The 15,536-nt window shown below is 41.4% G+C and overlaps 1 protein-coding gene across 5 annotated transcripts in view; it reads right to left on the bottom strand.

The window, feature by feature from the left end:
- The window catches only part of znf536 (zinc finger protein 536), a 247,619-nt gene that overhangs the window by 138,831 nt on the left and 93,252 nt on the right, over positions 1–15,536 (bottom strand). For all 5 annotated transcript variants that reach the window (XM_047362958.1, XM_047362959.1, XM_047362957.1 and 2 more), the window contains one exon: positions 13,923–14,018. The gene's annotated coding sequence lies outside the window, so the exon portion shown is untranslated. The remainder of the gene's footprint in view (positions 1–13,922; positions 14,019–15,536) is intronic.

Here is a 15,536-nt window from a genome sequence, read left to right as displayed (position 1 = left end):
ACTTCAGGAGTTTCACGGACGAGTCCGATGAGGTGCAGTCATTTGTGTACAGAGAGAAGAGGAGTGGGGATAGAACACACCCCTGGGGGGCACCAGTACTTATTGATCTGGATCGGGAGAAGATGCTCCCCAGTCTCACCTGCCAATCACCTGTCAATCCGTCAGGAAGCTGTTGATCCACTGACAGGTGGAGGCTGGGACGTTGAGCTGGGTGAGTTTCTGGTGGAGGATGTCTGGTATGATAGTGTTGAAGGCCGAGCTGAAGTCTACAAACAGGATCCTGGCGTATGTCCCTGGGTGGTCGAGGTGTTGCAGGATGAAGTATAGACCTAAGCTGACTGCATCATCTGCCGACCTGTTTGCTCGGTAAGCAAATTGCAGGGGGTCCAGCACAGGGGGCCTGTGATGTCTTTCAGGTGCTTCAACACCAGCCGCTCAAAGGATTTCATGACCACAGACGTCAGGGCTACAGCCCTGTAGTCATTTAATCCTACGATGGTGGGTTTCTTGGGCACCGGGATGATTGTGGATCGTTTGAGGCAGGAGGGGACATAACATTTCTCCAGTGACTTGTTGAAGATCCTTGTGAAGATCGGAGCAAGTTGATGTGCGCAAGCTTTCAGGCATGATGGGTAGACGTTATCAGGTCCTCCAGCTTTCTTTGTTTTCATGCGCTTGAAGAGCCTGTTTACATCTTCCTCGGAGATCTTTAGTGCAGGCAGAGGATCTGAAGGTAGGGGGTTGGTTGTTTTATGGGTAAAATTTGTTCCTGAATGGGATGTGGAGGGGATGATTTGAGGTGTGAATGGCTTCTTGTCATGTCTGCAGTAGAAGCCATTCAGATGGTTGGCCAGTCGAGGATTCTGTTCAGGATGGGTGGTCGGGCTCCTATAGGCAGTCAGGTTTCTCAGACCGGTCCATACAGCTGAAGTGTCACCAGTAGAAAGGCTGTTCTTAAACTTCTCACTGTAGCTTCTCTTGGCTGCTTTGATCTCCTTTGTTAGTTTGTTCCTGGCCTGCTTGTACCGCCCCCAATCTTCACTGCTGTGAGCTTCTTCCTTTTCCCTGCGCAGGTTCCTGAGGTGTGGAGTAAACCATGGCTTATTGTTCCCAAAGGTGCAGAAGGTCTTGGTCTGCACACATATGTCCTCACAGAAACTGATGTATGATGTCACCACATCAGTTAGTTGGTTTAGGTCAGTGGCTGAGGTTTCAAAAACAGTCCAGTCTGTGCATTCAAAGCAGGCCTGTAGCATCTGCTTTGATTCCTTAGTCCACTTCTTAACAGTGTGAACCTTGGGTTTGGAAGCTCTTAATCTCTGTCTGTAGGTTGGGATGAGGTGGATTAGATAATGATTAGAAAAACCCAGAGCAGCCCTGGTAACAGCATGATATGAGTCCTTTAAAGCTGTGTAACAATGGTCCAGTGTGTTTTTGTCTCTGGTGGGACACTTAATATGCTGTCTGTATTTGGGGAGTTCATGGGAGAGGATTGCTTTGTTAAAATCTCCCAGTATTATGATGAAAGAGTCCGTGTATTTTTTCTCCATGTCTGTAATCAGCTCAGCAGGATGTTTTTCCGCGGCAGAAGTGCAGCCATGCGGTGGAAAACATGAGCCGATTATTATAAACGAGGAAAACTCCCTCGGTGAATAAAACGGTTTACAGATTATGGAAAATGACTCCAGATCTGGACTACATGTTTTTCCCAGCACTTTTACGTCTCTTCACCAACCTTCATTTATCTAAAAGCAGATTCCGCCTCCTCGCCTCTTCCCCGATAGCTCCGCGCTGCGATCCGCTCTGAGCAACTGGAAGTCCGGCAACAGCAGTGCGCGGTCCGGGATGTTTTCACTCAGCCATGTCTCGGTAAAGCAGAGAATCGCTGATCCGCGGAGGTCCATGTTTTTACCGGTGAGAAGAAGCAGCTCGTCCATCTTGTTGTTTAGAGAGCGGACATTTGCCAGGTGGATTGAAGGCAGTGGTGTGCGAAGTCCTCTTTTGTGGAGCTTTACCAGCACGGTTTCCCCTCCGACGCTTTCGGCGCAGTATCCCATATAGTGCCGCAGCTCCGCTTGCCAGGAGCTCAGTGAACCTCGGATCAATGAAAGATGGTGAAAAAATCCCAAGAGAGGACTCTCTGATGTTGAGAAGTTCCTCTCTACTGAATGAGACCGCAGTACTGTGGCTCGAAAAACATAAAAACACACAAAATACAAAAACAAAGAGAGAGCGAAGCTCCGAGGCTGCCATCGTCGGCGCCATCTTGGTAAATATATGTTATATATAAAAGACGTGTTTACATTTTTAAAAATTCCTTTGCATCCACGGAATGTGTTTGGAAAATATCAGCTCAGTAGGGTAAACTTCCTTTACTTTTATAAAGTCCACAAAATGCAGTGAAAAGCCTTCAGCTTTGGCCGCTGCAGTGGTCCAGAGGTAAGGAGCCTACAGTCAACCGTCAAAGGTTCGAGTTCCGGCCTGTTGACCTTGTCTTCCCCGCTCTCTGGACCCAATTTCCTGTCAGTCAACTAACAAGATAAAGGCCTCTAGTGCCACAAAAAAATAAAATTAAATTAAATTAAAAACTCCCCCTTATCAAAAACGCTGCAGCAAGAGTTCTGATGAAAATTTTAAAAAAGATCATATTTCTCCAAATGTAGCTTCCTTCATTGGCTCCCTGTCAAATCATTTAAAGTTATCAGGCCCCTCTTGTTTGGAACAAGCTGCCAGTTTTAGTTCATGAGGCAGACTTTTATGAGTCCGCTTTTAAGGCTGGGCTTAAAACTTTCCTTTTTGATAAAGCTTATAGAGTGGCTTAGGTTATCCTGAGTGATCTCTGTTGTTATGCTGCTATAGGCTTGCTAGAGGACATAATTGCCACTTTTCCTCACTCTGCTACATTCTCCTACTACTCTCCTATGTTGCATTGTTTTCTCTTATTTCAGCTTTTAACTTGAGGTTCTCTTTGTTTTTTCACTTCATAGAATCTACATTTGGGCTGGCATTTTGTTTAGCTGTGACACTTCCCTGGAAGGGGTCATCAGATGAGCTATTTCTACCAACAACTTCATGTTCTCCTTCTATAGATGATGCACTTGGCCCTGTCTTTCAATGTTTAACCCCAGCTCTCTTCTAGTCATAGCTATTCGCTGAGCTTTTGACTGTGACTAACTGTATGAGCCCTCTTTCATCCTATAGACCTGAAAACTGTCTCAGAGCTTATCTGCTTCGCTGTGTTTCTTTCTTGGATGAAGCCACTAAATGAGCCATTACAGCTATTCACTTTTAACTTTTGTTTACCATAGAAAGTACTCCTGCAACAGGGCTTCTGTATTTTTTGTGTGTATTCTCTGTCTTAAACCCCCAGTCAGTCGGGGACATGGTCACTCACACGGACCTGGTTTTGCTTGAGGTTTCCCCTGTTAAAGGGGAGTTTTCCTTTCCACTACTGCAACATGTTCGTCCAGCAGGAGTGAATGTTGCAAGTCACTGACTCGATAAAATCAGTACAATTTTCTTAGATAGAGAAAGTGTTAACCAATTTGAATAATAAACTAAATATGACTGGATGGTTTGAAAACTAGGATCAATTTGGAATGTATGTAATTGACTTGATATGATTCAACTGAATTGACTTCTTTTGTTGTTTGTAAAGTGCCTTGAATTGGTGCTCTGTAAATAAACTGAATTTAATTGAAAATTTTAATAGTTAACAGTGTGCAAAAGTCTTTCGCTCTTAGCCATTCCCACTTCCGACAATTTTTACCCAGGTTTGCCCTCTGGATACTGCTCTGATTAAATCTACCAAATTTTATAAAATTGAATTGAGCCCTGGTCTCAAAATAAAGGTTTCCACTAGAGTTGGAAGTTTACCACATCAGGTACTGCTATCAATTTCAACAGCTTTTCTGTTACTTTGTTTAAGCAATGCCAATATATGTTTTTTGACAGCTAGCAATAAATTAGTTCAAGAAAGTGAGATGTTCATGTCAGCTATCTCATTCTCATCTTCACACTCCCCCTGTGATTATATACAAATGCTGCTCTTGTTGCTGACCTACTTCGTACCAGTTCAAAACTCTGTTTCAACATGTATTGGCTAACCAGGATATTTTTGTTTAAGTCTAGGGGAACAAAACCAAATGAACTCATTAAAGCATTTGTAAAATTTAAAGAGCAAGTTAGAAGAAAAGGTTCTAAAACATAGCTGTCCTAAGTTGCCCCTCCACAGTTAATACCATTAGTTGGTGCTGAGTCAGCACCTAGCACAGTGACAGCATAATCATAACTACTTAGAAGTCCCCAAGTAATTGAGAAATATCCACACCATGCGATAGTTTTGTGTCCTTACTGGATAAACATAAATCATATAAGGCCTAACTTTCATGTATCTGTTCTTTTCTTTGGGTATCTTCTTCAGAAAGAATAGACACACTGAAGATTAAAAAGATGGCTGGAGCAGTAGAACTGACTGCATTAATTAGTGTGAATTCCACATCTGTGTGAGCTACACTATAAATACCTTTCACTTCCCAAGAAGGCCACCAACCCAGCACACACACACACACACTTTTCATAGAATGACCAAAAACTGAACCCAACATGTCTTAGAAACTGGGCCAAACCATATGTCCGTCTGTGTATTTTGGGATCAGGCTAATTTATTTTGATGACAGCAAATGAAAAAGACAAAGGAAAGGGGAATATGAAGGATAGTCTGAGCAAACCAATCACAGAAGGGAAAGACAGTGGCAAACACACGAGACATTCCAGTCTTATCAGGACTACTAGAAGTAAAATAATGATCAGCCTCAACATCAGCATTCAGAGAAACATTACAAGCCAAACAGAACATTTTACAACAAAGTGGTGCTATGCTATTTTATTTTGCCTGTTAAGTTAGTTTTTGAGTGTAAATAAAAAAAAGAAAAAATGGAATAGATGGGAGATCATAAGTGGCTCCAGGTGTTGTCCTTGGTGCCTCACTACAAAAACTTCCTGGGTTCAAACTTGGCCTGAGCCTTGATGAGGAGACGGCAGGTCCTACTTGTGTGAGTTTTCTTTAGGTACTTCAGCATACACAACAGATTAAATTGTGATGCTTAATTGTGTGCATGCATGTATGTCTGTCCTGTTCACTTCTGTTTTGGCAAAATAACGGACTGGGGTCCTGTCTGTGGTACACCCACCTCTCACCTATCTAGGCCTTAACATACTTCTTTACATCTGGGAGCCAGCTGGGCCTCGTCAACAAGCAGTGCTCTTTGCGTTTGGCACCACAATTTGAATAGGACTGTTATGTTTACCTGTCAGCCCTCACAGCCAGGGCAGTCACAAAACCTGAGCTGCACCAACATCCACAAAACGTTGTAGCAGACCCTAGTGGGCGGGTACAGATAATGAAATTTGCATCACACCGGCTTCGCGGTTTAGTGCACAGCAGAGCAGATTGGTAGGTGTGAATTAGACATTAGCCTCTCTCACAAAACAGCTCTGCCACAAACCCACAAATAGGAGACCCTCACTAAGCAGGTACCTGCACACAAAGGAGCCTTCAGACCACCTTGGACCAGCTAGTCACACAGACCATCAATAATCTTTATATCACAGTATCGAACCAGAAAGCTAGCGCACCCTTACATAAGCCACCCAATACAGGGCTGGGACTACTTCGTTTGGGTCCAGATGTCGTAATAGCAGCAGGTTGACTTCAAACCACCATGTCATCCTGGTCCTTTCAGGAAGCACACAGACACGGCAAAAAAGAGTGTCTAGGTAGTAAACTGTAGGCTCTATAAAAGACAATAAAAAAGACAAAATAATGCAAGAGTCACTAGTAATAAATGTGAGAAGTTATAGAAGAACAAAATGAAAGGAAAGTTACAAAAAATGCTCACGATAACAACTTTACATCCTGTTCAAGGATATTTAATGGTCAATTCTTGTTTCTCATTTATATACTGAGGTTTACGCCTCAGTCCTTTCAACTGAAAGACAATAAAGCCGCAAACGTGTTTTAAGTTTCAAAATGACATTTTATGGTTATAAGTACAACTACAATGTAAAACACTATTGCTTAAAAAGCTCCATCACTTGACTTTCAAACGAGATTCCAAATTTTACTCTCCCAACACTGACACATTTGAACAACTTAATGTAACAAAAGAGTAAGTGAAAAATCCACTCCCTGGATTTGAACTATGAATTCATATGTTTATAATCCATCATTGCCAACTTGAGGTCAGTTCCACTATGTAAGGAAAAATAACATAATTGTCTTTTGGTTGATGGGAACTAAAAATAAACAAATAATAGCTCTGAGATGAGCAGAGGCAAGAGAGAGAGAGAGAAAGGGAATTTTGTTTGTCCTTCAGCTATGTTTTCACTCCTCTTCCCATCCCATGGCAGTGACTGCAGAAGAAACGGATATGTGAATTAAACCCCATTGTTTTAAAGGGATCTGCTGCTAAATTTGGGTGCTGTGCTTGCTCTCTCTCAGAGTTAAAGAATTTGCCAGTTTATGTTTGCATGTTTTATTGTCCTCCCCCCCATCCTCCACTAACTCCTTAGATGTATACATTTTACACTACATGCACACGTGTGAGTTTTGCATCCGTGCATGTGTCTAGGCGAGAGGGAAAGAAATACCCGTAGACATGCACATAGCTCACCCATGCGAGTTTTGCAATTAGAAAAGACACAAAAATAATTATTCTGCAGTGCAGTCAGTCAACGTATCCTGAGTCGATGATGCACGGATCACGTGTTTAATAAAAAAGGTTAATCAGTTGTTAATCAGTGGATTAATAACGTGTTATTTTCTTTACAAAACTATTAATATTATGCCATAAATATTTAACATTGATAGGTTGTCTTTTTTTGTGGCAGAGGCAGCGTGGGGATGGGGCTGATGTGTGCTTGGTGATGCAGGGCAGAGTGAGCAATATTCAGACATTAATGTGCATTAATCATGCTTTGGTGAAGACAAATAAATTCATTCATGTTTATTAATACAACCTTGGAGAAAACAATACTCTTTACATTATTCACTGAGTTATTAATAAAGCATTTATGAACAGGAGGTCCACAAAGCACCCACTCCAGGGAGATAGATGGGCAAATGAAAAGAAGGACAGAACGAAGAAAAAAGAGCAAAGAGGGAGGTCAGTCACAAAGCCGGAAGCAAAAGTTGTGTGTTGAGACAGAGGAAGATGTTAAAAGAAGGACAGAGTGTGTGAATGAGCATGTGTGTGTTTGTGTGTGAGGGTGAGATGGGTTTGCCACTGGAAAGCTGGGGGTTAAACGGGATTTTCTGCCCTTACTCTTTTTTTCTCCTTGACAAATTACCTTGCCCGTTTGTTAATCAAAGCAAAACAAATATTGCTTTTCATTCGCTCCATTTGTTTGAATGAACATACAGACATTCCCAAAATACTCATTCCCAGCTCAAATGTAATTAAATTGTGCCTTTAGTGAAAACATGCAGTGGTACTCCAATTAGTTGTGTTTTTGTCGTCGGGTAAAGACGGGAATGGCACTGAGTGCGCCCCAAGCACCTCAATGTCCCTGTATCGAAGTGCTACAATGTTGGGTTAAGGGGCGTGTGTGTGTGTGTGTGTGTGTGTGTGTGTGGGGGGGGGGGGGGGGTATGGTTTATCAGGATGGGTGTTTTTTTGATATTTTCTCAGTACGGTTCTAGCCCCCCACACACACACTTCTTTCTTTGTCTTAAGCTCCAAATTATATTTTTATTGAAGGACTTTATAGATCGCACAGCAAAATGTCATCCGTCAAAATGACGATGAATCCATCTTTTCATTTAATGATCAGCCTACCTGATATGCATTTCACATGCCTCAATATCTCTTTAATGGGAATCAATGGAAAGCAAATAATGCTGGAAGCCTGTGATGGATGAAAAGTGGTAATTTTTTGATACCTACAACCATCCTTAAAGCTGAGGCTTTATGTTTACACCTGGATAAAGTCTGTGTAAGAGCCAACATCCCACTTGCCTTCTTTTCATAATGCAAAAAATTAATCAGGAGGAATAGGGGGATAACAACACTTAAAAAAGTGAAATTGAAAAAGGAGGAAAGAGAGGCAAATAATGAATTATGAGGAAGAAGAGAAGGTGAGATGAAGACTTAAAAAAAGCGGATCAATTGAAACTGCCAATAGGGAGAGAGTGAAGGGAAACTGGTCATTGCTTAAGTTAAATAGTGATTTCATCATGTAAATTGGGGGGTGGGGTGTCTGTGGCAGCTCTAAAACACATAACTTTTTACAAAGTGAAAATCAAATATTAAAAATGACAGGCCTTATAAGTGTGCTGAGTGAGCTCAGGTCACGGAGGGAGGGAGGCGCGGGCGGCTTGTCAGCTACTATCTGTCAGGGCGAATTAGAAACAATCAGGGCCGAGTGAAAGGGAAGGTGATTGTTATTAAGCGGCGGGGTCCTGTGAGCGGGCTCCCCAGATGTGGTCGTGCATATGAACAGGAACAGGAAGCCAGTAGTTTAATTCAGGAAACTCGCCAAGGAAGACAAGCAATGCCACGATTCGGGGGGTGGGTGAGCTTTGTTGGAGAGAGGGGGATGGGGGATGGGGCTTGTTGTATGCTGGGAGTTCGTTTGACTACACCTTTGTGGACATTTGCAACAGGTTTTGGTCTTCTGGTCCACCAGTCACAGACTGTGGCTCAGTGGGAATAGTAGTCGTCTTGTAATCTGAAAGTTATGAGTTTAATTCCAGCTTCCTCTTGCCACTTCTCAAGTTCCCTACAGATCGGTGTAGAGATGTGTGAATGCTTGTGAGTGCAATTGGGCAAATGTGGCTCTAGTGTAAAACGCTTTGAGTGGTCAGTATGACTGGCACTATATAAGTTCAGTCCGTTGTTTTCTATTTTCTTTTCTATTTTTTGCCCAGATCCATGGCCTAAAAGCACACCAAGAGGTAAAAAAGTATTGTAATGAGTAAAAAAATAAAGATGTGCTATGACTCTATGACCCAATCTTATTTTCAAGGAACATTTTTCTTCATCCAGGCCAATTCTTGTATGTATTTTCCACTGTGTGGTCTAAAACAATAATGTTGATACTGAGACGATCCCTTGTTCTACTGCAGGAGTGTTGACTGACATTTTGATCAACCAGATTACAGCTTAGACCAAAAACTTCAGATTATTTTACGTTGATTACACTATGAAACAAGATTGAAATCACTTCATGGTCAAAGCAGTTTGTAAAATTCATAAACTGTTACAATTAATTAAAATCTGTGCTAGCAAGCCCACATACCCTCATGGTATAGGAGGGTTGTGGCTGCTTTGATTTGTGCCTCAGAGATAAAAGGCTTTAAAGAGTGATCAATAAGGGTGCATCAACTATAACATGAACTTAAAACCTTAATTAATATATGACTTTAACTGGAGAAGTTACTTCCTGTTTCTCAACAGATGGCTGAAAGAGGATAATAATGAATTTTACTCTCTTACAATTGAAATTAACAGAAAACATGACAGAAAATTTGAAAAGGTAACGGTACTGTTGAACAAATTCAACCAACTACAATTGCTTAGCACCCTCTCATTATGAAACTCTATGAAATAGTTCAGGGCAAAACAAGTAGTACTACTTCCCTACCAGGGCCCTTTTCTCAGCTAAATTTATTTTACCCTGGTAGATGAGGAGGAAACGGACAGGGGGCAAAGGAAGTTCCCAGAAATCTACTTTGGTTCCTAAAAAAGGTTCCTGGAGCCGCAGACTGTCTTTTGAATTAGTCGCCTATCATCCCAAATTTCTCAATCACTAATCTAAGAAGGACAAGACCTTTAGCTTTGATTCCTTTGTTAGATCTCATTTATGATATTAAGATGCCCCCAGTCCCTCAAATACTAGAAGAGAATTAGGGGACTCTGTGATGGGTGATGAGTTGAACGGGAGCAGGGTAATGTGTACAATATGTTGGTCAGGGCTGGGTGGTGGAATCTGAATGACAGGGAGTGACATCTGCCAAGAAGCTTTAGCCTCAAAGGCACACAGGCTGCTGTGACACTTTGAAAACCACACTGCCACAGAAACTGGCAGCTATTCACAGGAAGAGAAAGAAAAAAAAGCTTTGCTTGATGTTTCAAATTGACTTTTAATTTTTAATCCAGCAAGCCTGATTGTTAGTAGTTTTACTTGACTGTACTGAAGACAGCCCAGCTTACAGACACAAAGTCAAGTGGATCCATTGTACTAAAATAGTTTCACTTAACACTAGTTATGTGAAATCAATGGAGCACATGAGGGGGAAAAAGAGCAGAAATGAATGAGGTTGTTAAGATAGCTGCTTTCATTTAGTGCGTCTGTCTTCAAGCATGAAGGGCTTTGATTTCTGTTTACTTTGTAGTGAGAGATATCGCAAGAAATTATCCCAACCCTTAAGAAGCGCTGATCATCCAGTGGGTTGAAATAAAGTAGACTTGTTTGGTCTCCCTCCCGCTCTCTCTCTTGTTCCCTCTTGTCGTCTTTATTGTGGTGATCAGTCGGCTGCTCGCCTAACACGAGCCATCTCTGGTTTCCACCTCCTGGTTTTTTTTTCCTGGGTTGCCATTGCTGATGTAGTGGAGGTTATGGTGTTAAACACAGAGCTGCAAAAACGTTCCCTAAGGTAATAACAGTGAGCGTATATACAGTGCCGTGCTGTAGCAGGACGTTTCGAGTGTCGAGTGTGGTAGTAATGTAAATGGAGAGAAAGAGCTGAGGGGAAACGTGGAAAAGCAAAGAAATAGTAAGTTCTGAAAAAGTGAGAGATGAGAGGAACAGCTTGGAAGGGGTGGAAGGTGATTTATCGAGAGACAGCAATGCATTACTCTGACACCTGTGGCGAATTTGTGGTTCATGCACAGTGGTTATATTTCATATTGGTTCATCCACTGGTATTTTTGCATTCTTAGCAATTCTTGGATTTGATATTTTTTAAATAATAGTAATATATAAATTGCTTTGCAAAAATAATCAGACCAATTGAACCTTTCCATATTTTTGTCAAGTTAAAAACATAAACCTGAATGTACTTTAAGGGATTTTATGAGCTAGACTAACACAAAGTAGTGCATAACTGTGAGCATCCCACCACAATATAAATGGTAAATGGATTGAACTTATATAGTGCTTTTCCAGTCATAGACCGCTCAAAGCGCCACACTAGAGCCACATTCACCCAATCGCACTCAAATGCTCCCACCACCATGTTTTACCATAGTAATGATGTGTTATGGGTGAGTTGCAGTGTTTTGTTTTGTTTTTTTGTCAAACTTAGCATTTTGCATCTAGGCCAAACTTTAATTTAGGCATCATCTAACCAGAACAACTTCTTCCACATGTTTGGTGTTTCCCCTAAACAGCTTGGGGTAAACCTTTAAAATTCTTATCACTTTTTTCAAAGCATCTCTCATAGTGTTTACACCCATTTTTTCTGTAAATACATTTTATCTGTTTGTGCAATTGTCAGGCTGGTTAAACTGGGTAAACCAATTAGTTGGTATCAGGTATTGAAATCCCAACACAATAAGCTGGGGAATAGACCAAATGTTGCCTAAAATGAAAACTTTTCTTTTAAGCACTTCTGTCCTTTAACAAATGACACAAATATGGTGTGAACATGAAAGAGACCTTTCACTTAATTACATTTCTTTGAAGCTTGTGCTGACTACAAAGAAGATAAACAGGCTCAATCTGTATCAGTTTGCGAGAATAATTTTCATTTTGTGCCATTTTCATTAGACAATCAGATCGAGCTGAAGTGCTGCCTGAGGATCCGTCAGCGACAGGTTATTGAAAGAGAGTGTAGATATGGATGCTGTGTGAGCTGGAAATGAGTTTCTTATGCTTTAACCAGGCAATGATTTCAAGTAAGCAAATGCTGAAAAAGGTTAAATGTAAAGTAAATAAAAACAGGCCAGAAGCACATTTGGTTGACCTGGTTATGGGACATTTGTACCTTCTCTACCACACCATGCAGTTTCCTAATTAGAACTTTTTGCTTTTTAAAACTGGTTAAAACTGCACTTGTAACTGTTCATGGGAACATTCTAGTACTACACTTCCAATATGAGTTAGGATGTCGATTGTTTAGGACTACAACACAAGCAACTTTTTGGAAGCAACTTTCAGAGCAAAGTTCCCTATCTCTCTTTTTGCAATAATATCCTCCTAATTAGATGAAGTTGACGTGGCAGAACCAGCAAGCTAGAGCAATACAGTCTGTTACAATAGACAACTGTTTATCTTGCCCTTCAGTTTAAACCTACTTTCATCTCGGCTCTGTGACTACCACTGTTGGTGTCTCAGAGGGGTAACAGTGCCAGTTAAGTGTAATGTGTTTGCAAGACACAGGATCTTAGGATAAGAAAACGCTCTACTAGTTCTCAAAGTGAAGTCTTTTTCACAGAGCGCTATCTGGTTGCTGTCAGTGTCACTTCATCTGGTAAAGTGGAAGCTTTCAATATGATCCCCAAGCTTAACAGCCTGTTGTATCTATGTTTGAACGTTTTTTATTTTTTTTGTAAAGTGCCGGGCTGGCTGGCAACATTTGGAGTTAAAAACATTAAAGAAGTCTTCACTAGTTTTAAATAATAACTAATTCTTGTGACCGGATTTTGGGTGTCTGGTAGAATAACAAGATATAAGACGAGACAAGATATAAAAGACTAGACAAGACAAGATATAAAATATTAATAAGAACAGTTGGAATACTGAAACTTGTTAAACTGTTGCTGGTAATGATGCTAAAGTTGCCATCTTTTTTCAGGCAATTCCTTTAATGTTTTTTATAAAACCTGAACATGTGTGGTGCTATTATTGCTTTATAACGTTCCACACTCCTGTGCAGCAGATATGTTACGAAGACACACACACACACACACACACACACACACACACACAGATCACTGTGGCGGAAAGCAAAGTGAAACAGGCTGACCATAAAACCAGAACGGCCCTCACTTACTGTTCCATGCATCCCCCGCCCTCTTCTCGTTTCCCCACACCCATTCTTCTACTTCTTTTTTTTTTTTAGATTTTTTTTCTCAGCTATGAATAAATTTAGTCTGTCCCGGACATGAAAATGTCAAATACCTAAAATACACCTAGGCTAAATAGCATATTAATTTTTAATGCCCGCTCATCCTATGCTGCTATTCTCATATCAGGTCTGTCTGCCAACAGCTGTTGCTGGCTTTGTAGCTGGGAATTTATCATCCATCTAGCTAAAGGAGGTAAGAGAGGGAGAGAATACAAAAAGAGATGGGAGACATTGTTTAGGAGTGAGGGACAGATCCATGTTTTCTAACATTGCACATCTATCACCCACAACTATCCTTCGACATATTGGGAAACAATTACACTAATGCTAAACATAAAGTATTTGAGATTCCTTCCTTTTGTGCAGTACAGAGCAGTCTCATCCATACATAAGAAGAAAAATAAGGACAGGAGCGGTGACATTGACCTGAGAGGTAGTGACATTGGGAAGAACGGCATAGGGAAGCAAAACGCACTGAAGCAATTTGCCAGTGTGGGTGTTGAATGCCACCCATGTGCATTTTTAGGTGGCATGTGGTGGATGATTATCATAGATTATCACAATCCAGATTGTTACAAGTTCTGTCTGCGCACATAACAGCAGTGTACTGTAGCTGTGTGACTGCGTGTGTGTATGTGTTTTGGTTTAAGACAGTGCCTTTGGGGATAAAGCTAAATGGTGGGTGAATGACGAACAGTTGGAATGTGTGAATGCATGTGTGCATTTAACTGTGTGTATATGTGTCTTGTTCTTTTATACTTACAGTGTGAGAAGCAAATAAAACAGGGTTTAGTAAAAAAAAACTAAGTGAAGTCAGGGGTTTCTATGTGCTAAGGGAGTGTGAACTGACCTTAATACACCACCTGCATACTGGTGAACAACCTGTTGGGATCAAGAGGCCTCTTGCTGTCACTCTTCACTGACTAGTGCTTACTGGAATGGCCACCTAGAGGGAGACACAGAGGAGGAGAAGGATTAGAAAAAGAGGTGATAATGAAATATAGACCTGAGAGAGGGGAGGAGGAGAATGGACAAGGGATGGAGCATTAGGAAGAAGACAGGTTGAAAGGAAGACAAGTATGAGGTGGCGATGGTTGGGGATCAATGTCAAGATGGAAATCTAACAAATTCAGTAAGCGCTGCTGCAGAGGTCAAGGGAACGTGGCTGAAAAAGGTTAAAGATGAAATCAAAGCCGGTGCGCTGCGGTGCCCGGAGGCACAGCTGAAAATCTATCCCTCCAAGGCAAGGCCACCGCTGACGTGAGGCAGACAAGAAGCTAAATACTGCACGCCACTCGGGGATCTTTCATTTTCAACCGATCAATAAGGGCTTATATTTATCAGGGCCTCCGAGCAGTTGCCACGTCTGACAACCTCCACTTCATTTTTGGACTCCTCCTCCGTTCTTTTTCCTCTCCCAGCTCCTCCTCTTCTCTTCCTTCTATTCGCCCCCAGCAATCTAAAGTGAAACCCATCGACCATGAAAAGGGGCAGGGACCCTGGATTGTCATTAACCCCCCTCGTGTCGCTAGACAAGTCTAACACACACACACATTAATGTGCACACAAATGCCCCGGAGATACAATTGTGCTAAAGGTCCTCCTCCGCCCTCTTTGAAGACACAGGGTCTTTTGTTTCTAAAGCAGGTCATGTCACCAACTCACACATCCTTCCTCACTTTTAATTATATAAGCAGAAACAAACAAGAAAACTTTATAAATATTCACTGTATATGTGCAAAATGTATATGAAATAAGTAAAACATCAAAAACCCATATTATTATAAATCTGAGAAGCATTATTAGAAGCAGAAGATTAGGTTTTGGGGGCTTAAAATAACTGGCTGTCTAATCATCTGCACAACAATATTTGCTGTGAGGCATTCTAAATAGATTATCGCTAGTCCATCTGTGTCATCATTGATTTATAAAGCATTAAGCTGCTCGGGGAAGAGATAGGGCCTCGCCTTCTCTGCTGTTAAAGGGACTTCTTGTAGAAATCAAGGGCATGGCAGTGGAACAACTGTGGCACCCATCTAACCTCCCCTTTAATCGTTAAGCAAGAGGAAGTGAAAATAGGACGGGCGTCTCTCTCTCTCTCGTTTTTTTTCTAAATAGCGGAGTATGAATCCAAATTTTCAGCATCTCTTTTTGTTTGGCAATACAAAGAGATTGGGAGGAGGGGAGGAAGTACAGAAAATAAGGAGAGAAACAAATACACATGCACACGCACATACACACAAGCTGAGAAAAGAAAAAAAAAAAAAACAAGGGAAATCATTAACATATGAATGCTATATGCAAATGGTAGGGAGAGAGCAGATGTTGTTGCATTTAATTGACCTATATGTGAATTGCATCCAAACCTTTCAGCATGTTTTCTGGGCCCGCTGAGTACAGTTTTTGACTGCCTTCCTAGAGCCACTCAATGTGCAGGCAGGGCACACAGTGATTTCATCAGTGT

Source organism: Girardinichthys multiradiatus, chromosome 4, assembly GCF_021462225.1.
Source record: "Girardinichthys multiradiatus isolate DD_20200921_A chromosome 4, DD_fGirMul_XY1, whole genome shotgun sequence".
NCBI lineage: Eukaryota > Metazoa > Chordata > Actinopteri > Cyprinodontiformes > Goodeidae > Girardinichthys > Girardinichthys multiradiatus.
This window is presented reverse-complemented; position numbering and strand designations above follow the sequence as displayed.